Below are 23800 nucleotides of genomic sequence, written 5' to 3' on the forward strand. Positions count from 1 at the left end.
ATAGATAGGGTTCAGCCTAGTGATGGAAAAGAGTCAGACTCTTCCCTTTAGGAAGGAGAAAGAAAGTATATGCACGCAAAGGTTAAATGTTTATTCTGTAAACTTCAAATCACCTTCCTCATCTGCTTAAGACCCTCTCAACTTTCAGTGAGATTATTATCTTCAGGAGTCAGCATTCGGTTTTTTCCATCTAATCACATCATCTTCAAATCTGTACTTTGCACTGACACAGAATAAGCCATCCATAATCACAGTATAACTCACCTATTTATAAAAACACCAGTGAACACAGATGCTATTGGTACATTTTCAGATCATGAATATAAGAAAAAATAATTCTATTCTGACCTATTCATAGTATGGTTCTTCAACAGGTGCCCTGTTTAATTTTAATTCACCTGCTTATGAGATTGAGCCCTTTGCAGTTCAGACAGTGTCTTTTTAATGCACTCTTTTGAGTCCTGTATTCATATACTTATTGAAAAGGATTTCTTTTTTACTAATTTTTAGGAAGTCCTTACATACTTTGGGAAACAGCTTTAGTTGATGAGTATAGATGTATAGATATATATATCTTCTCTCAATGAATAGTTTGCTTTATCACTCTCTTAACTGTCTCTCTTAATGAACAAAAGTTCTTAATTTTAATGTGCTCCAAATGATCATATTTATTTCCCCTGTACTGTAGTAATGGACAGTTAAAAAAAAACTAAAAAATGACTTACACCAAGGGCAAAAAGTTATCCTCCCTTATTATTTTCTAGAGGTCTTTTACAATTTAAATTTATAGTCAAGTTAGAATTCATGTTATGAGTGGCATAAAGAAGGCATCAAAAATTGTATTTCTCCAATTAATCCGTGAAAAAAATGCTCTTTTTTTCCAATTAATCAATTTCTCCAATTAATCAATTTATTTTCCAATTAATCTCCCAGTATCAGTGAAAAGAATGCTCTTTCACTGGTCCATAGAGCCACATTTGTCAATAGTAAGTACCTGTGTGCGTGTGTGCACGTGTGTGTGGGTAGCACCCACGTGTGCTTGCACACCTCTTTCAGGAGCCTCACTGACACCTCATTACTGCTGCCCTCGATCCGCCCATCACAACACACTCTGCTAATTGCCGCAGGTTCATCATCACTTTTGATAGCTAGAAAACAATGTCTTCTGCTTGTTCTCTCTCTTATTGTTGGTTCTTTTCACTGCCATGGAAACGTAGCATTCTACTTCAGGGAAAATGACCTCCTGGGATTTCTTTTTGGTATTTGCTCTAACGCTAAATCTCTAGAGTACTTTTCGTGTGAGAATTGGGTCTTTAAATTAAAGGTGGAGACTTCCAATCCATGGGCATAAGACAGTCCTCCACATATTTGTCTATTTCTTCCTATAAAACTGAGTGAATTTCCAAGAAGAAATCTTGTACATTTTTTAATGTGCTTGTTCCTAGAAATTTGATTTTCTATGGCACTGTAAATGGTGAAATGTTATTTTCTCACTAGTTCATTCTTATCTAAAAATGTAAATGATTTCTGGATAATACTTTTGCATCTGAGAACTTTGCTCAACTCATTAACTGAAAGTTCATAGAATATTTTAAATTTTCTACATAATCAAATAAAATGCTTTCAAATAATTAACATTGTATTTTTCATCTCTCCCTTGATTTTTAGCATTCTTTCTTTTGACTCATTTCACTCTCCAGAAACACCAGTAAATTTAAATACAAATAGTGAGCAAGCATCTTGTCAAAAGTTCAATATTTGGCAAGTTATTTCCTATAGAATTTTGTACACAATATTTTGCAGATTAAAGATTCCATATTTAAGTAATTCATATCAAACATTTCACATTTCATCATACATTTTCACATCATCACATCCTTGCACTATCAGGATCATCGTGTTATATTTCTTTTTTTCTGTTAATATAGTGAATTGATTGATTTTTGAAACTAAAAGATTTTAAATATTTACAAAGGTGAAAATAATAGTTCAGTGTATTTCCATATGTCTGTTAGATTCACCGATTATCAACACCTAGTCAACATTATCTATACTCTCCCAGTTTCATGTGACTATTTTGAAGTACTACACTATACCATTTTTTACACCTGAGTTAATAATAGAGATATTATATGTATAATATAAATTTTACAATTCTGCTATTTGGTTTCCCTCAGTTTTTCCCAATATATTTTCTTCAATAAATATATACTTACTTATCTAGGGCTGATTCACTTGAATTGTAATCCAAACAGATTCCTTAGTCTGTACCCACACCCATATTTTTATTTTGCTTAATTTAGTTCATCAAAATTACACATTTCTGGATTTTGCTGATTGCTTTCCTTGTGGTACTTAACGTGTTTTTCTGATCCACATACTTATTGTAAAGTACTATGTAGATCTAGAGTCTTGATCAGAGTCAATTTCTTAATTAGGCAAGAATAATTAGTGGTTGTTGCATTTTAAGTCCTGGTCTGGTCTGGAAAATCCCATGGACTGAGGAGCCTGGTAGGCTGCGGTCCATGGCGTCGCTAAGAGTCCCACACGACTTAGCGACTTCACTTTCACTTTTCACTTTCATGCATTGGAGAAGGAAATGGCAACCCACTCCAGTGTTCTTGCCTCGAGAATCCCAGGGACGGGGGAGCCTGGTGGGCTGCAGTCTATGGGGTCGCGCAGAGACAGACACGATTGAAGTGACTTAGCAGCAGCAGCAGCTAACACACTGCAAATATGGAAAGTTTGGTTATCCTTATTTTTTGATATAAAGATTAATCAGTATATTCAGTCTTTTGGAGACTAACACATTCTTTATAAAATTCACTATTGTGTTTTTTTTTTTTAATTTACTCCTTGATTTTAACAAACATTTGTGATCAGTTCCTTGAAATATTATTTAACATTGCATCATAAAATAGTGATGTTATAATGTTGACATTTTTCATTGACTATTTTGTAGGTCTGGGGTAAAGTTTATGCAGGAAAGACAAAAGTGTTTTGGTTTATTTTCCTTTGTGGTTTTCAGATGATGACTTGTCTTCAGAGAACCTTCTAGGCAAATAAGCTGTATTAATGTAAAAGTATGGCCTCATGCATCATATTAATATATCATCCACATTTAAACAAACTACAGGATTTCTATATTTGATGTTCAATTATCTCCCATTTTGTTCAGGGGCATCCTATAACAGATACAGTGCTATCAGTTTTCTTTCTTTTTCTAGGTCTTATCCAATTTTTATTATGTTAATTTTTTACTTATTATTTTTAGTTTTATCTAAAAACAGCTGTTATAACATCCAGAGAATTCGGAATCACTATCTAGTATCATAGCCAGTGAGGAAACTATAATATCACTATTTGAATTTTATTGAAACTTGTTATGAGACCAGTACATTAACAGGTTTTCTATATAATCCTTAGTTCTCAAAAAGGGTCTGGATATTATACCATTTTTTGTTGTGTTTTAATATGTCAAATCTACCAAAAATGTCATTTAGTAATATTGTTTCATGAATTTATTATCTTATGACTTCCTGTCTTCTATTTGAGTGTAATTATGTCCATCCCCTGTTTTTCTGAGATGGAATCGAAGACCATTAATGTTTACTTTTCTTATGCTGAAACGTTTTAAAGCTAAGTATTTTCCTTTAGGGGCTGCTTTAGCATTGTCTCACAAATGGTATTTTATTATTTTTAAATTAACAAATATTCTAATTATCATTATATTTTCTTCTTTGGCCTATTAATGTGTGCTTTTTAAATTTCTAAATATATAACATTGTCTTATTATTATCAATTTCTAACTTACCTCCGCTATGGTCAGAGTATAAATTTCTATATAATTCAGTCACTTGAATTTGATTGAAACTTATTATATGAGACCAGTACATTAACAGGTTTTCTATATAATCCTTAGTTCTCAAAAAGGGTCTGGATATTGTACCATTTTTTGTTGTGTTTTAATGTGTCAATGTGTCAATCTTGTTTTCAAGACTATGAACTGTACCCTCTGGAATTGTTCCAAGAGTCTCATGCCTTATACCATCCAGTTTATCAATAATTAAAAATTTCTTCTGTGGCCCTTGCTGGGGCCTGCTTTTCTTTTATTCTTACTGTCTCCTACAACAGAGCTTTGCCAAGAGAATGCAAGAGTTATAGCAAACAACCTCTTCCAACAACATAAGAGAAGACTCTACACATGAACATCACCAGATGGTCAATACTGAAATCAGATTGATTATGTTATTTGCAGCCAAAGAGGAAGAAACTATATACAGTTAGCAAAACAAGACTGGGAGCTGACTATGGCTCAGACCACTAACTCCTTATTGCCAAATTCAGACTGAAATTGAAGAAAGTAGGGAAAACCACTAGACCATTCAGGTATGGCCTAAATCAAATCTCTTACAATTATACAGTAGAAGTGACTAACAGAATCAAGGGGTTAGATCTGACAGACAGAGTGCCTGAAGAACTATGGACAGAGGTTCATGACATTGTACAGGAGACAGGGATCAAGATCATCCCCAAGAAAAAGAAATGCAAAAAGGCAAAATGGTTGTCTGAGAAGGTCTTACAAATAGATGAGAAGCGAAAGGCAAAGGAGAAAAGGAAAGATACACCCATTTGTATGCAGAGTTCCAAAGAATAGCAAGGAGAGATAAGAAAGCCTTCCTCAGTGATCTGTGCAAAGAAATAGAGGAAAAATAATAGAATGAGAAAGACTAGAGGTCTCTTCAAGAAGGTTAGAGATACCAAGGGAACATTTCATGCAAAGATGGACACAGTAAAGGACAGAAATGCTATGGACCTAACAGAAGCAGAAGATATTAAGAAGAGGTGGCAAGAATACACAGAAGAACTATATAAAAAAGATCTTCACGACCCAGATAATCACGAAGGTATCATCAATCACCTAGAGCCAGGCATCCTGGAATGTGAAGTCAAGTGGCAGCATCACAACGAACAAAGCTAGTGGAGGTGATGGAATTCCAGTTGAGCTCTTTCAAATCCTGAAAGATGATGTTGTGAAAGTGCTGCACTCAATATGCCAGCAAATTTGGAAAATTCAGCAGTGGCCACAGTACTGGAATAAGTCAGTTTTCATTCCAATCCCAAAGATAGGAAATGGCAAAGAATGTTCAAAATACTGCACAATTGCACTCATCTCGCAAGCTAGAAAAGTAATTCTCACAATTCTGCAAGCCAGGCTTCAACAGGACATAAACCATTAACTTCCAGATGTTCAAGCTGGATTGAGAAAAGTCAGAGGAACCAGAGATCAAATTGCCAACATACACTGGATCATCAAAAAAGCAAGAGAGTTACAGAAAGTCAACTACTTCTGTTCTATTGACTGCACCAAAGCCTTTGACTGCGTGGATCACAACAAACTGGAAAATTCTTTATGAGATGGGAATACCAGGCCGCTTGACCTGCCTCCTGAGAAATCTGTATTCAGGTCAAGACGAAACAATTAGAACCAGACACGGAACAACATACAGGTTCCAATTTGGGAAAAAGAGTATGTTGAGGCTGTATATTGTCACTCTGCTTATTTAACTTACATGCAGAGTACATCATGCAAAATGCTGGGCTGAATGAAGGACAAGCTAGAATCAAGATTGCCAGGAGAAATACCAATAACCTCAGATATGCAGATGACACCACACTTATGGCAGAAAGTGAAGAAGAACTAAAGAGCCTCTTGATGAAAGTGAAAGAGGAGAGCGAAAAAGCTGGCTTAAACTCAACATTCAAAAAACAAAGATCATGGCATTGGGTACAATCATTTCATGGCACATAGATGGGGAAACAGTGGAAATAGTGAGAGACTTATTTTCTGGGGCTCCAAAATCACTGCAGATGGTAACTGTAGCCATGACATTAAAAGGCACTTGCTCATTCAAAGAAAAGTTATGACCAATCTAGACAGCATATTAAAAAGCAGAGATATTACTTTGCCAATAAATATCTGTTTAGTCAGAGCTATGGATTTTCCCAGTAGTCATGTCTGGATGTGAGAGTTGGACTATAAAGAAAGCTGAGTGCCAAAGAATTGATGCTTTTGAACTGTAGTGTTGGAGAAGACTCTTGATAGTCCCCTGGACTTCAAGGAGATCCAACCAGTAAATCCTAAAGGAGATCAGTCCTGAATATTCATTGGAAGGACTGATGCTGAAGCTGAAACTCCAATACTTTGGCCACCTGTGGGCAAAAAACTGAGTCATTGGAAAAGACCCTGATGGTGGGAAAGATTGAAGGCAGGAGAAGAAAGGCACAACAGAAGATGAGATGGTTGGATGGCATCACCACCTTGATGGACATGAGTTTGAGCAAACTCTGGGAGTTTGTGATGACAGGGAAGCCTAGCATGCTGAAGTCCATGGGGTTGCAGAGAATCAGACCCACTTGGTACCTGAACTGAACTGATATATTATGTCAGGTTTTTAAATCAAAACCAATATATCAAGCATCTCTATTTCTCCTGTGAGAGAGCTGTTTCATGTTACTGTACATGCCATTAATAGAAACAAAGTTGTAACATGTCCTATTAAATGTGTGAATGAATGAAATCACAAATTTTCAAACTATCTCCAAAATCCTTCACTATCAACAAAATTAGTGTTGTTAGATTTTCCTAAATAATTTATTTTTGATCTGGAGATAACATACAAGACAATAGGTCCATTTGTCTCTTGCAATTCAAATTCTCCTTGTGAGTGTTTGTGACATTCTCCCATTGGTCCTTCACAGATTACACTTAAAATACTGAAGTTTTTGTACTGATGTACATATTTCAGTTTCTGGCTAAATGCTCTCTGAGAAGCTTGAAAAGAAAACACTGTCCCTCCATTGTCATATTTTCTTTTCTTCCTTCTCTTTGGGAAAACATTGATTTGCCTCCATGGTGGTCCCAGTAGAAGCATGATTCTATTTTTGTCTACTTCCTTGTTGATATACTGTGCTAGCATCATTGAGAAGTCCAGTACTGTCCTGGGATAGCTGGCAGCAGCCACCGTAGACAGCAGGAAGGATATTCAGTTCAGTTCAGTCACTCAGCCGTGTCCAACTCTTTGCGACCCCATGAATCGCAGCATACCAGGCCTCCCTGTTCGTCACCATCTCCCGGAGATCATTCAGACTCACGTCCATCAAGTCCATGATGCCATCCAGCCATCTCATCCTTGGTCGCCCCCTTCTCCTCCTGCCCCCAATCCCTCCCAGCATCAGAGTCTTTTCCGATGAGTCAACTCTTCGCATGAGGTGGCCAAAAAACTGCAGCTTCAGCTTTAGCATCATTCCTTCCAAAGAAATCCCAGGGTTGACCTCCTTCAGAATGGACTGGTTGGATCTGCTTGCAGTCCAAGGGACTCTAAGGAGTCTTCTCCAACACCACAGTTCAAAAGCATCAATTCTTCGGCGCTCAGCCTTCTTCACAGTCTGACTCTTACATACATACATGACCACAGGAAAAACCATAGCCTTGACTAGCCAGACCTTAGTCAGCAAAATAATGCCTCTGCTTTTGAATATACTATCTAGGTTGGTCATAACTTTTCTTCTAAGGAGTAAGCGTCTTTTAATTTCATGGTTGCAGTCACCATCTGCAGTGATTTTGGAGCCCAAAAAGATAAAGTCTGACACTGTTTTCTCTGTTTCCCCATCTATTTCCCATGAAATGAAGGGACCAGATGCCATGATCTTTGTTTTCTGAATTTTGAGATTTAAGCCAACTTTTTTGCTCTCCTCTTTCACTTTCATCAAGAGGCTTTTTCGCTCCTCTTCACTTTCTGCCATAAGGGTCGTGTCATCTGCATATCTGAGGTTACTGATATTTCTCCCGGCAATCTTGCTTCCAGCTTGTGTTTCTTCCAGTCCAACGTTTCTCATGATGTACTCTGCATTTAAGTTAAATAAGCAGGGTGACAATATACAGCCTTGACATACTCCTTTTCCTATTTGGAAACAGTCTGTTGTTCCATGTCCAGTTCTAACTGTTGCTTCCTGACCTGCATACAGATTTCTCAAGAAGCAGGTCAGGTGGTCTGGTATTCCCATCTCTTTTACAATTTTCCAGTTTATTATGATCCACACAGTCAAAGGCTTTGGCATAGTCAATAACACAGAGATAGACGTTTTTCTGGAACTCTCTTGCTTTTTCCATGATCCAGCGGATGTTGGCAAGTTGATCTCTGGTTCCTCTGCCTTTTCTAAAACCAGCTTGAACATCAGGAAGTTCACGGTTCATGTATTGCTGAAGCCTGGCTTGGAGAATTTTGAGCATTACTTTACTAGTGTGTGAGATGAGTGCAATTGTGCGGTAGTTTGAGCATTCTTTGGCATTGCCTTTTTTTGGGATTGGAATGAAAACTGACCTTTTGCAGTCCTGTGGCCACTGCTGAGTTTTCCAAATGGGCTGGCATATTGAGTGCAGCACTTTCACAGCATCATCTTTCAGGATTTGAAAGAGCTCAACTGGAATTCCATCACCTCCACTAGCTTTGTTCATAGTGATGTTTTCTAATGCCCACTTGACTTCACTTTCCAAGATGTCTGGCTCTAGATTAGTGATCACATCATCATGATTATCTGGGTCATGAAGATCTTTTTTATATAGTTCTTCTGTGTATTCTTGCCACCTCTTCTTAATATCTTTTGCTTCTGTTAGGTCCATACCATTTCTGTCCTTTATCGAGCCCATCCTTGCATGAAATGTTACCTTGGTATCTCTAATTTTCTTGAAAAGATCTCTAGTCTTTCCCATTCTGTTGTTTTCCTCTGTTTCTTTGCACTGATCGCTGAAGAAGGCTTTCTTATCTCTTCTTGCTATTCTTTGGAACTCTGCATTCAGATGCTTATATCTTTCCTTTTCTCCTTTGCTTTTTGCCTCTCTTCTTTTCACAGCTATTTGTAAGGCCTCCCCAGACAGCCATTTTGCCTTTTTGCATTTCTTTTCCATGGGGATGGTCTGGATCCCTGTCTCCTGTACAATGTCATGAACCTCATTCCATAGTTCATCAGGCACTCTATCAGATCTAGGACCTTAAATCTATTTCTCACTTCCACTGTATAATCATAAGGGATTTGATTTAGGTCATACCTGAATGGTCTAGCGGTTTTCCCTAGTTTCTTCAATTTAAGTCTGAATTTGGTAATAAGGAGTTCATGATCTGAGCCACAGTCAGCTCCTGGTCTTGTTTTTGTTGACTGTATAGAGCTTCTCCATCATTGGCTGCAAAGAATATAATCAATCTAATTTTGGTATTGACCATCTGGTGATGTCCATGTGTAGAGTCTTCTCTTTTGTTGCTGGAAGAGGGTGTTTGCTGTGACCAGTGCATTTTCTTGGCAAAACTCTATTAGTCTTTGCCCTGCTTCATTCCGTATCCAAGGCCAAATTTGCCTGTTATTCCAGGTGTTTCTTGACTTCCTACTTTTGCATTCCAGTCCCCTATAATGAAAAGGACATCTTTTTTGCGTGTTAGTTCTATAAGGTCTTGTAGGTCTTTATAAAACCGTTCAGCTTCAGCTTCTTCAGTGTTACTGGTTGGGGCATAGACTTGGATAATTGTGATATTGAATGGTTTGCCTTGGAGACGAACAGAGATCATTCTGTCGTTTTTCAGATTGCATCCAAGTACTGCATTTTGGACTCTTTTGTTGACCATGATGGCTACTCCATTTCTTCTGAGGGATTCCTGCCTGCAATAGTAGATATGATGGTCATCTGAGTTAAATTCACCCATTCCAGTCCATTTTAGTTCACTGATTCCTAGAATGTTGACGTTCACCTTTGCCATCTCTTGTTTGACCACTTCCAGTTTGCCTTGATTTGTGGACCTGACATTCCAGGTTCCTATGCAATATTGCTCTTTACAGCACCAGATCTTGCTTCTATCACCAGTCACATCCACCACTGGGTATTGTTTTTGCTTTGGCTCCATCCCTTCATTCTTTCTGGAGTTATTTCTACACTGATCTCCAGTAGCATATTGCGCACCTAATGACCTGGGGAGTTCCTCTTTTGGTATCCTATCATTTTGCCTTTTCATACTATTCATGGGGTTCTCAAGGCAAGAATACTGAGATGGCTTGCCATTCCCTTCTCCAGTGGACCACGCCTTGTCAGACCTCTCCACCATGACCCGCCCATCTTGGGTTGCCCCGCAGGCATGACTTGGTTTCATTGAGTTAGACAAGGCTGTGGTCCTAGTGTGATTAGATTGACTAGTTTTCTGTGAGTATGGTTTCAGTGTGTCTGCCCTCTGATGCCCTCTTGCAATGCCTACCATCTTACTTGGGTTTCTCCTACCTTGGGCAGGGAGGATGGGCGGGGTCTAAAATTGTAAAAATGCATTATATAAGTAGGTAGCTGTTGTTCAATCACTAAGTCATGTCTGACTTTATGACCTCATGGACTGCAGCACTCCAGGCCTCCCTATCTTTCACCGTCTCCTGGAGTTTGCTTAAACTCATGTCCATTGAGTCAGTGATACCATCAAAGCATCTCATCCTCTGTCACCTCCCTCTCCTCCTGCACTCAAAAGTTCCCAGCATCAGGGTCTTTTCCAATGATTAGGCTATTAGCTTCAGGTGGCCAAATTTTTGGAGATTTAGCATGAGTCCTTCCAATGAATATATGACCAATGGACAATTTTTCATCATAGGAAAATCTCAACTTCCTATCCTAATTAGTGAACATACATTTTGTTTATGTCAGTTGAAAATATCCTATGAGCAAATTAAATTTGCTGCATCTTAAATTGATACTTATAATTCTGGTACATCACCATATGGTAGAATTTTAGCACAAAAAGAGGCAAGAATTTTGACTTCTTGTAACTGTTCTTAGAATTCTCAAATATTTTGTGTATTGTCCTCAAGAGCTTGCATCTATTAACATCTACTTTAAAATATCACAAAAAAGGATAATCCTTTAAGTGTTACTGTGAACATGAGTCTGTTCTTAGTGAACTCTCCACCACAAATTTCCTTTTAAAATATCCACTTCTTCAATCTTCCATGTAAGCTTGTGTGCACAAGTGTGTGTACACCTTCCACCAAATTTCTCTTGAGAAATCACTTTTAGATCATTAAGGAAAAGTCAACATTCTAACCTGCAGTCACCATTCCACATAAATTAACTTTATTCCCATTGTTCTAGACATATTTCCCAGTTACCCCTTTTTTGATTTTTATCATATATCAGTGTCTGATAACTTGCAGAGCTTGCAAAGGCTGTAGGTTTTTTCTTTCAAAATCAATTCAGTTCAATTCAACTCGATATTTGCTGAGTGCCTGCTTGAAAGCATAAGTCAGCTAATGTCGTTCCCCTGTTCAAAGCACATCAATATTTCTCATTTCACTCAGAGTAAACACCAAAACCATGATAGGAGCCCACAAGAGCCTCTGTTATGTGCTCCCTTCTCTCCCTGCCTGGCCTCTCACCAACTATAATCCCAGGGTCAGTGAAATCCTTGCCATCATTCCAGCAAACAAGCTGCCCACCTACAGCCTGTATTTTTGATTCCTATTCCTATATTTAATATCCACATTACCAGCCTTCTAGCTTCTTATAAGTAATTTACCAAATGTCACCTTCCAAGTAAAGCCTACCCTGGGAATGGTGTATAAAAGCTTAATTAGGAAGCCTCTCCTTCCCACGCACTGGCCACACTTAAATAAGGGAATAGCTTTGGATTCTTGCTTTCTTAGAACTCATATAGGGAGGTGTGGTGACCTGTGTGTGTGTGTGTGTGTGTGTGTGTGTGTGTGTGTGTGTGAGTCACTCAATTGTGTCTGACTTTTTGCCAGCCCATGGACTGTAGCCCACCAATCTCCTCTGTTCATGGGATTCTCCAGGCAAGAATATTGGAGTGAGTAGAAAATATTGGAATATTTCCTTCTCCAGGGGATTTTCCAGACCCAAGGATCAAACGTGCATCTTCTGCATTGCAGGTGGATTTTCTACCATCTGAGCCACCAGGGAAGTGATCTGGGTAGACAACGAATGAAAAATACTGTATATAAGTAAATTTTAGAAGATGTTAGAATGGGACTACACAATGGCGATGAACTACAAAAGTATGTGAGGAAGGATTCAGGTCTCTGGAAGCAGGACACAGGTCACCATTTTAGAAAAGTGATTGGGGAATGAGACAATAGTATCATGTCTTTCGTATTTCTAAAGTCAGTTGATAATTTGATACTATAGTAACATGCTAAAGATACAAGTTCTGAAATTCTATTTCAGTAAAAAATAGAACTAACCCCACCTGGTAAGAGCAGAAAAAACAATATCATAAATGAAAAAGATTCTCCATGTTTCAAGAAAGTCTTGAGCCTTAAGACCCTTTATAACATAAAAGAAAAGTAATGGTTCCATGAAAATACTTGTGGAATCACAATCGAATGCCAAATTGACACAAAGATTAACTGCTGAGGGAGAAAGCCGCTGACTTGGACAGCTGTATAATCTAATTACGAACTGAGATTTTCAGCCAGGTTTATAATACAGGGAATACAGAGGAATTTTTGCCTTAAAGCCAGTAAAATCATGGATACGCTATTTTCATAAACTTTACAGAGTTTTTAAAATGGCTAATTGGAGGCATACTGGAATCTCCCGTGAGATTAGCCAAAGATAAGGAGCCACGAAAACAAAAGATTTCACTTCACCAGATGCCGGAGTGCTCTAATCTACAATAATTAATACTGTGAGGAGTTGAAACCAGTACACAAAGAGGCAAATGGAGCCAAAGACCTCAGAACAACCCACTCATGTGCCCAGTCATGTGGAAACAGGGGTCTTTTCATTAAATAGTGTTTGAAAAACTGCAGGTCCATACTCAAAAGAAGAAAAAGAAAAAAAAATAATACTGTATCATATTCTTAACGAAAATTATTTCCAGACATATCATCCATTTAATTATGAAAATACATCAGTTGTGGCTTCTTTAAGAAGAACTTAAGAAATTAACATGGGGAGAATTTCTGAAGCTGTAGTCAAGCAGTACATAAAAAGCTTTAACCATTATTATAATATAGATAAATCAGACTATATTAAATTAGACTTTTGGTCCATATTGGGCTTCCCTGGTAACTCAAATGGTAAAGTGTCTGCCTGCAATGAGGGAGTCCTGGGTTTGATCCCTGGGTCAGGAAGATCCCCTGGAGAAGGAAATGGCAAGCTACTCCAGTAGTCTTGCCTGGAAAATTCCCTGGACAGAGGAGACTGGTAGGCTATAGTTCATGTGGTCACAAAGAGTCAGACACGACTGAGCGACTTCACTTGGTCCATATTATTTGTAGTCCAGGGGGCTGCTAGTGATAAAGAGCCTGCTCGCCAATGCAGGAGATATAAGAGACATCTAATTCAATCCCTGGGTTGGGAAAATCCCCTAGAGGAGGAAATGGTAATCTACTATAGTATTCTTGCCTGGAGAATTCGATGTACAGAGAAGCATGATGAGCTACAGTCCATGGGGTCACAAAGAGTGGGACATGACTGAGTGACTGAGCACCATATTATTTAAAGAGTGAAGAAGCAGGCCCTATGCTGGGAGGCAGGATTGGCAATGCTTGTAATCAACAGAGGCCTTAAGTCTATAGTATACAGAGAACTCAATATCAATTTAAAAAAATTGTAAAAAACTAAATACCAATTGACTCCATCAAAAAATACACAAGCATTCATAAAAAGCACATATAGATTAGTTAATGAACAAATGAACACTGTTCATTTGGCATCATGAGTTTTCATGGAATAAGCTGGTTCCTCTTTGCATCCTTTCTTTTCGTAAAGAATGGTGACACTGAAAACAGAGAGATGGGAGGCGGTCCTAAGATGGCAGAGGAATAGGATGGGGAGACCACTTTCTCCCCCACAAATTCATCAAAAGAACATTTAAACACTGAGTAAATTCCACAAAACAACTTCTAAAAGCTGGCAGAGGACATCAGGCACCCAGAAAATCAGCCCATTGTCTTCAAAAGGAGGTAGGAAAAAATATAAAAGGCAAAAGAGACAAAATAGGTAGGGATGGAGCTCCGCCCCAAGAAAAGTGAAAAGTGAAAGTGAAGTCGTGTCCGACTCTTTGCAACCCCATGGACTGTACCCTACCAGGCTCCTTTGTCCATGGGATTATCCAGGCAATAGTACTGGAGTGGATTGCCATTTCCTTCTCCAGGGGATCTTCCCAAACCAGGGATTGAACCCTGGTCTCCCACATTGTAGACAGACACTTTACCATCTGAGCCACCAGGGAAGTCCCTTCCCATCCCGGGAACAGGTTCTTAAAAAGAGAGAAGTTTCCAAACACCAGGAAACACTCTCACTGCTGAGTCTGTGGCAAGCCTTGGAAGCACAGAGGGCAACATAACAGGGAGGAGATATAAATAAATAATTAAAACCCACAGATTACGAGCCCAACGGCAATTCCCCCAGCAGAGAAGAAGTACAGATGCCTGCACTCGCCACTAGCAAGCAAGGGCTGGGTAGGGAGGCACGGGCTGCATTGCTTAGAGTAAGGACTGAGACTGAATGCCCCAAGGGCAATCTAAGCAAACTAACTTGGGCTAGCAAACCAGACTGTGGGACTACCACGTGAAAAGCGAGCCCTAACCTAAGCCACCACCAGGCCCACGCACAGAACAAAGGACAGAACAGAGATAGCCAGCTGCAGATCATCCCCCTCCAGTGACAGGCAGCCAGAGCTGGAAGAGGGCAATCACAGTCCCAGAGAGACATTATCTACAAAACTGTAGGCAGGCATCTTTGCTAACTAAGACTTCTTGGGGTTTTGGATGGTCTTCACCTGCCTGAGAAGGTGCGCCAGTTGTATACCCAGAAAACGGAGCGGCAGGGACAGGGGAGGCGATAAGTTGCAGCAGCCGCACTCACCAAACACCTCATCACCTGAGCTGCTTGGACCTAGGAAGGGCACAAAACACAGGCCCAACCAAGTAGGCACCTCTGAGGACTACCCAAGTGCATGAATCTGAGCAGCTTAGACCTGGGAGGTGCATGCAGCCCAGGGCCGGCCTTGGACGGTTCCCGGTGGAGCAACCTAGAGCCTGAGCTGTGTGGGCAGGGAAGGCACACTGCTGTGAGCAGGGGCAGGCCCAGTGTGGCTGAGGCACTGAGAGCACACGCCGGTGTTACTTGTTTGCAGCGTCCCTCCCTCCCCACAGCACGACTGAATAAGCGAGCCTAAAAAAAGGGTCCACCACCTCCTCTTTGTGTCAGGGCAGAAATCACACACTGAAGAGACCAGCAAACAGAAGAAGCTAAAACAGAGGGGACCACCTTGGAAGTGACAGGTGCAATAGATTAAAACCCTGTAGTTAGTACTGACTACATAGGAAGGGGCCTATAGCTGTTGAGAAATACAAGCCGGACCAAGGAACTATCTAAAAATGAACTGACCCCACACTGCCCACAACAACACCAGAGAAAGTCCTAGGTATATTTTTACTATTTTTATCATCATTCTTTTTTTCTTTTTAAGTCCTTCATTACTCCTTTAATTTTCACTTTTATAACCTACGGTTACTTTGCAAAAAAAAAAAAAAAAAAAAAAGACCTTATTTTTTAAAAGAAAATTTCATATATACATATATTTCAATAATTTTTGTGACTTTTTTTCTTTCTTTTTTTTTCTTCTTTTCTTTAATATTGTATTTTTGAAAGTGCAAACTCTACTCTAGATTTTTAATATTTGCTTTTTGGTATTTGTTATCAATTTTGTACCTTTAAGAACCCAATCTTCAGTACACATTTTTACTTCAGAGAGACTGACTTGACTGCTCTCTCCCCTTTTGGACTCTTCTTTTTCTCCACCAGGTCGCCTGTGTCACCTCCCTTCCCCCTCTCTTCTCTACCCAACTCTGTGAATTTCTGGATGTTCCAGACAGTGGAGAACACTTAAGGAACTGATTACTGCCTGGATCTGTCTCTCTCCTTTTGATCCCACCTTTTATCCTCCTGGCCACCTCTGTCTCCTTCCTCCCTCTTCTCTTCTCTGTATAAATCCTTGAACATCTCTGAGTGGTCCAGTTGTGGAGTGCACATAAGGAAGTGATTACTGGCTACCTTGCTCTCTCCTCTATTGATTCCACGTCATCTCATTCGGGTCACCTATAACTCCCTCCTCCCTCTTCTCTTCTCCATGTAACTCTGTGAACCTCTCTGGGTGTCCTTCAATGTAGAGAAACTTCTCATTTTTAACCTAGATGTTTTATCAATGGAGCTGTATAGAAGAAGAAATCTTGAGACTACTGTAAAAATAAGACTGAAAACCAGAAGCAGGAGGCTTAAGTCCAAACCCTGAGAACACCAGAGAAATGCTGACTTCAGGGAACATTAACTGACAGGAGCTCATCAAATACCTCCATACCTATACTGAAATCAAGCACCACCCAAGGGCCAACAAGTTCCAGAGCAAGACATACCACACAAATTCTCCAGCAACACAGGAACACAGCCCTGAGCTCCAATATAAAGGCTGCCCAAAGTTACTCCAAAACCACTGACACCTCATAACTCATTACTGGACACTTCATTGCACTCCAGAGAGAACAAAATCCAGCTCCACCCACCAGAACACCAAAACAAGCTTCCCTAACCAAGAAACCTTGACAAGCCACCTGTACAACCCCACCCACAGTGAGGAAACTCCATAATAAAGAGAACTCCACAAACTGCCGGCATACAGAAAGGCCACCCCAAACGCAGCAATATAAATAAGATGAAGAGACAGAGGAATACCCAGCAGGTAAAGGAACAGGATAAATACCCACCAAACCAAACAAAAGAGGTAGAGATAGGGAATCTACCTGAGAAAGAATTCTGAATAATGATAGTGAAAATGATCCAAAATCTTGAGAACAAAATGGAATCACAGATAAATAGCCTGGAGACCAGGATTGAGAAGATGCAAGAAAGGTTTAACAAGGACCTAGAAGAAATAAAAAAGAGTCAACATATAATGAATAATGCAATAAATGAGATCAAAAACACTCTGGAGGCAACAAATAGTAGAATAACAGAGGCAGAAGATAGGATTAGTGAAGTAGAAGACAGAATGGTAGAAATAAATGAATCAGAGAGGAAAAGAGAAAAATGAATTAAAAGAAATGAGGACAACCTCAGAGACCTCCAGGACAGTGTTAAATACCCAACATTCGAATCATAGGAGTTCCAGAAGAAGAAGACAAAAAGAAAGTCCATGAGAAAATACTTGAGGAGATAATAGTTGAAAACTTCCCTAAAATGGGGAAGGAAATAATCACCCAAGTCCAAGAAATCCAGAGAGTCCCAAACAGGATAAATCCAAGGCAAGACACCCCAAGACACATATTAATCAAATTAACAAGGATCAAACACAAAGAACAAATATTAAAAGCAGCAAGGGAAAAACAACAAATAACACACAAGGGGATTCCCATAAGCATAACAGCTGATCTTTCAATAGGAACTCTTCTGGCCAGGAGGGAATGGCAGGATATACTTAAAGTGATGAAAGAAAATAACCTACAGCCCAGATTACTGTACCCAGCAAGGATCTCATTCAAATATGAAGGAGAAATCAAAAGCTTTATAGACAAGCAAAAGCTGAGAGAATTCAGCACCACCAAACCAGCTCTCCAACAAATGCTAAAGGATATTCTCTAGACAGGAAACACAAAAAGGGTATATAAACTCGAACCCAAAACAATAAAGTAAATGACAACAAGATCATACTTATCAATAATTACCTTAAATGTAAATGGGCTGAATGCCCCAACCAAAAGACAAAACTGGTTGAATGGATACAAAAACAAGACCCCTATATATGTTGTCTACAAGAGACCCACCTCAAAACAAGAGACAAATACAGACTGAAAGTGAAGGACTGGAAAAAGATATTCCGTGCAAATAGAGACCAAAAGAAAGCGGGAGTAGCAATACTCATATCAGATAAAATAGACTTTAAAACAAAGGCTGTGAAAAGAGACAAAGAAGGACACTACACAATGATCAAAGGATCAATCCAAGAAGAAGATATAACAATTATAAATATGTATGGACCTAACATAGGAGCACCGCAATATGTAAGACAAATGCTAACAAATATGAAAGGGGAAAATAACAATAACACAATAATAGTGGGAAACTTTAATACCCCACTCACACCTATGGATAGATCAACTAAACCAAAAATTAACAAGGAAACACAAACTTTAAACAATACAATAGACCAGTTAGACTTAATTGATATCTATAGGACATTTCACCCAAAAACAGTGAATTTCACCTTTTTCTCAAGCGCACACAGAGCCTTCTCTAGGATAGATCAGTTCCTGGGCCATAAATCTATCCTTGGTAAATTCAAAACAATTGTAAGCATTCCAAGCATCTTTTCTGAACACAATGCAGTAAGATTAGATCTCAATTACAGAAGAAAAGCTATTAAAAATTCCAAAATATGGAGGCTGAACAACTTGCTGCTGAATAACCAACAAATCACAGAAGAAATAAAAAAAAGAAATCAAAATATGCATATAAACGAATGAAAAGGAGAATACAACAATCCAAAACCTGTGGGACACTGGAAAAGCAGTGCTAAGGGGAAAGTTCATAGCAATACAGGCATACCTCAAGAAACAAGAAAAAGTCAAATATATAACCAAACTCTACACCTAAAGCAACTAGAAAAGGAAGAAATAAAGAACCCTAGGGTTAGTAGAAGGAAAGAAATCTTAAAAATTAGGGCAGAAATAAATGCAAAAGAAACAAAAGAGACCATAGCAAAAATCAACAAAGCCAAAAGCTGGTTCTTTGAAAGGATAAATAAAATTGACAAACCATTAGCCAGACTCATCAAGAAACAAAGGGAGAAAAATCAAATCAATAAAATTAGAAATGAAAATGGAGAGATCATAACAGACAACATAGAAATACAAAGGATCATAAGAGACTACTATCATCAATTATATGCCAATAAAATGGACAACGTGGAAGAAATGGACAAATTCTTAGAAAAGTACAACTTTCCAAAACTGAACCAGGAAGAAATAGAAAATCTCAACAGACCCATCAAAAGCACGGAAATTGAAACTGTAATCAGAATATTCCAGTAAACAAAAGCCCAGGTCCAGACTGCTTCACAGCTGAATTCTACCGAAAATTCAGAGAAGAATGAACACCTATCCTACTCAAACTCTTTCAGAAAATTGCAGAGGAAGGTAAAGTTCCAAACTCATTCTATGAGGCCACCATCACCCTAATACCAAAACCTGACAAAGATGCCACAGAAAAAGAAAACTACAGGCCAATATCACTGATGAACATAGATGCAAAAATCCTTAACAAAATTCTAGCAATCAGAATCCAACATCACATTAAAAAGATCATACACCATGATCAAGTGGGCTTTATCCCAGGGATGCAAGGATTCTTCAATATCCACAAATCAATCAGTATAATACACCACATTAACAAACTGAAAAATAAAAGCCATATGATCATCTCTATAGATTCAGGGAATGCCTTTGACAAAATTCAACGTCCGTTTATGATAAAAACTTTCCAGAAAGCAGGAATAGAAGGAACATACCTCAACATAATAAAAGCTATATATGACAAACCCACAGCAAACATTATTTTCAATGGTGAAAATTTGAAAGCATTTCCCCTCAAGTCAGGAAGAAGACAAGGGTGCCCACTTTCACCATTACTATTCAACATAGTTTTGGAAGTTTTGCCCATAGCAATCAGAGCAGAAAAAAATAAATAAAGAAATAAATAAAAGGAATCCACATTGGAAAAGAAGAAGTAAAACTCTCACCGTTTGCAGATGACATGATCCTCTACATAGAAAACCCTAAAGACTCCACCAGAAAATTGCTAGAGCTAATCAATGAATATAGTAAAGTGTCTGGATATAAAATCAACACACAGAAATCCCTTGCATTTCTATACACTAATAATGAGAAAATAGAAAGAGAAATTAAGGAAACAATTACATTCACCATTGCAATGAAAAGAATAAAATACTTAGGAATATATCTACCTAAAGAAAATAAAGACCTATATATAGAAAACTATAAAACATTGGTGAAAGAAATCAAAGAGGACACTAATAGATGGAGAAGTATACTATGTTCATGGGTTGCAAGAATCAATATAGTGAAAATGAGTATACTACCCAAAGCAATTTATAGAGTCAATGCAACCCCTATCAAGCTACCAGTGGTATTTTTCACAGAGCTAGAACAAATAATTTCACAATTTGTATGGAAATACAAAAAAACCTCGGATAGCCAAAGCAATCTTGAGAAAGAAGAATGGAACTGGAGGAATCAACCTGCCTGACTTCAGGCTCTACTACAAAGCCACAGTCATCAAGACAGTATGGTACTGGCACAAAGACAGAAATACACATCAATGCAACAAAACAGAAAGCCCAGAGATAAATCCACACACCTATGGACACCTTATCTTTGACAAAGGAGGCGAGAATATACAATGGATTAAAGACAATCTCTTTAACAAGTGGTGCTGGGAAGACTGGTCCACCACCTGTAAAAGAATGCAACTAGAACACTTTCTAACACCACACACAAAAATAAACTCAAAATGGATTAAAGATCTAAACATAAGACCAGAAATTATAAAACTCCTAGAGGAGAACATAGGCAAAACAAGCTCCAACATACATCACAGCAGGATCCTCTATGACCCACCTCACAGAATACTGGAAATAAAAGCAAAAGTAAGCAAATGGGATCTAATTAAACTTAAAAGCTTCTGCACAACAAAGAAAACTACAAACAACATGAAAAGACAGCCTTCAGATTGGAAGAAAATAATAGCAAATGAAGCAACTAACCAACAACTAATCTCAAAAATATACAAGCAACTCCGGCAGCTCAATTCCAGAAAAACAAATGACCCAATCAAAATATGGGCCAAAGAACTAAATAGATATTTCTCCAAAAAAGACATACAGATGGCTAACAAACACATGAAAAGATGCTCAACATCACTCATTATCAGAGATGCAAATCAAAACCACAATGAGGTACCATTTCACGCCAGTCAGAATGGCTTTGATCCAAAAGTCTATAAGCAATAAATGCTGGAGAGGATATGGAGAAAAGGGAACCTTCTTACACTGTTGGTGGGAATGCAATCTAGTACAGCCACTATGGAGAACAGTGTGGAGATTCCTTAAAAAACTGGAAATAGAACTGCCTTATGACCCAGCAACCCCACTCCTGGGCATACACACTGAGGAAACCAGCACTGAAAGAGACACGTGTACCCCAGTGTTCATCGCAGCACTTTATAATAGCCAGGACATGGAAGCAACCTAGATGTCCATCAGCAGATGAATGGATAAGAAAGCTGTGGTACATATACACAATGGAGTGTTACTCAGCCATTAAAAAGAATACATTTGAATCAGTCTAATGAGGTGGATGAAACTGGAGCCTATTATACAGAGTAAAGTAAGCCAGAAAGAAAAACACCAATACAGTATGCTAACGCATATATATAGAATTTAGAAAGATGGTAACCCTGTATGCGAGACAGAAAAAGAGACACAGATGTATAGAACAGTCTTTTGGTCTCTGTGGGAGAGGGAGAGGGTGGGACGATTTGGGAGAATGCCATTGAAACATGTATAATATCATATGTGAAACGAATCGCCAGTCCAGGTTTGATGTATGATACTGGATGCTTGGGGCTGGTGCACTGAGATGACCCAGAAGGATGGTATGGGGAGGGAGGAGGGGAGTTCAGGATGGGGAACACATGTATACCTGTGGCAGATTCATGTTGATGTATGGCAAAACCAATACAATATTTTAAAGTAATTAACCTCCAATTAAAATAAATAAATTTATATTTAAAAAATGAAAACAGAGAGATGGAGAGAGGTATATGTTTATGCTTCTATATAGAGATACATATATATAGATATATATATGACTAGATATCTAAATATAGATATGGAAATAGTATGTATGTATGAGAAAAAATTAATACATTCCACACAATAAACAAGGCATGATGACTTCTTCAGTGTTAAATAAAATAAAAGAAAAAAACCCTTACAACTGTTATTTTATCTTTAGACCACTTATCTGTAGATCAAAAAGAAAAACAAAAAAACAGAGAATATCTGGATAATATGCACTATAACTCATCTAAAACTATCACTGTATCTGGAGATATTTTTAAAATATCAGAAGTATTTTGGTAATATAATTTGACTAAAAAAATCATTACTAACGTTGTCAGGGGATGTTTCTATTACTATTATTTGCCAATTTAATTGAAAAAATTAAATCAATTAAATTTTCTTTTTATACAGTTGGTAACCATAGATACAATAGTATCTATAGTTATAGCAACTTGAATTTGCTTATTAATCATAATTACTGATCGCCAAAATTTACTAACGTGCTTTAGGCAATGCAAAAGAAAACATTTCTAAATTGTGAAACGATTTACTTGACTTTCAAAATAATCTAGTGAATAAGGTCATTTTAGTATTAATTCACAGTTTTAATTATAGTAATGAATATTTATGAAAACATTGAAAAAATGTTTTGAAACATAAAAAAGTTTATAAAAAATGAAAAAAAATCCACATTTGTATAATGGGAATGTATGAAATTAGTCTGAATTCAGAGGCAAGAAACACAATTATCATATTCTTCTTCTTTCCATTGGTTTTACTTCTATTTTTATTAGATAACTGATTTTTTTCTTTTTAACTTTTATTATTAACAGAAACCATGGCTTTTATTTTTATATTAACTGCACATTATTTTTTCAGTTTGTTTTGTATGTCAATTTTGTATAACATGCCTATGCTTGAAAAACATAATGCCAATGTCTTTCCTGCCTTTTCCTTTAGGCATTATTACATATGAAAATAATATTTGCAGCTCTTGCAGTTCTGTTAGGCACATGGGTTGGCATCACCCTTTTTGACAGAAGATCTGATATGTGTAAAGCCTTGTATCTGACATTAGCAACAATGTAAGAATTCAAAGACCAGACTTGTGAATAAGACCCTCATAACGGTGCCCGGGCAAGCAATTGCTTCATAAATGCTCAGGATGCCTCCGAGGCATTCACTGTATGAAGCTACATGGTTCATCCAAGGATGGGCACCTTCATTCTCTCCGGGAAACCTGGGGACTCTGCTTTTGATTCCTGTATTCAGCAGTAGCTGTTCTGTTCTTTGATATTTTACCCACCACACAAAATGTCCATGCTTAATTTTTTTAAAAAATGAGTTTTCTGAAAATTTTTAAAGGAAAATTAAAATCACTTGATGTATCCTGCATTATTGGCCCTCTTTCACATATTGTTAACATACATCTACAAGTGTTCCCATAGATAGATGGATTGACTGAGAGGAAGGAGACAGATAGAGATATCAAATGTAATTTCCAAATGATTTGTTACCATGCTATGGATTTACCCTGGCTTCCTTGGTGGCTCAGAAGGTAAAGCATCTGCCTGCAATGAGGGAGACCTGGGTTCGATCCCTGGGTTGGGAAGATCCCCTGAAGAAGGAAACGGCAATCCACTACAGTTCTCTTGCCTGGAGAATGCCATGGACAGAGGAGCCTGGTAGGCTACAGTCCATGGCGTTGCAAAGAATTGGACATGATTGAGTGACTTCCCTTCACTTTTATGGATTTATCCAGCCGAAAACTTAAATGAAGTTGAAAAGTTGGTTACAATGTTTAAATTTTGGCTGGTTCTCCCACGCACCTCCAGGGC

This window comes from Capra hircus, chromosome 24 (assembly GCF_001704415.2).
Source record: "Capra hircus breed San Clemente chromosome 24, ASM170441v1, whole genome shotgun sequence".
Lineage (NCBI taxonomy): Eukaryota > Metazoa > Chordata > Mammalia > Artiodactyla > Bovidae > Capra > Capra hircus.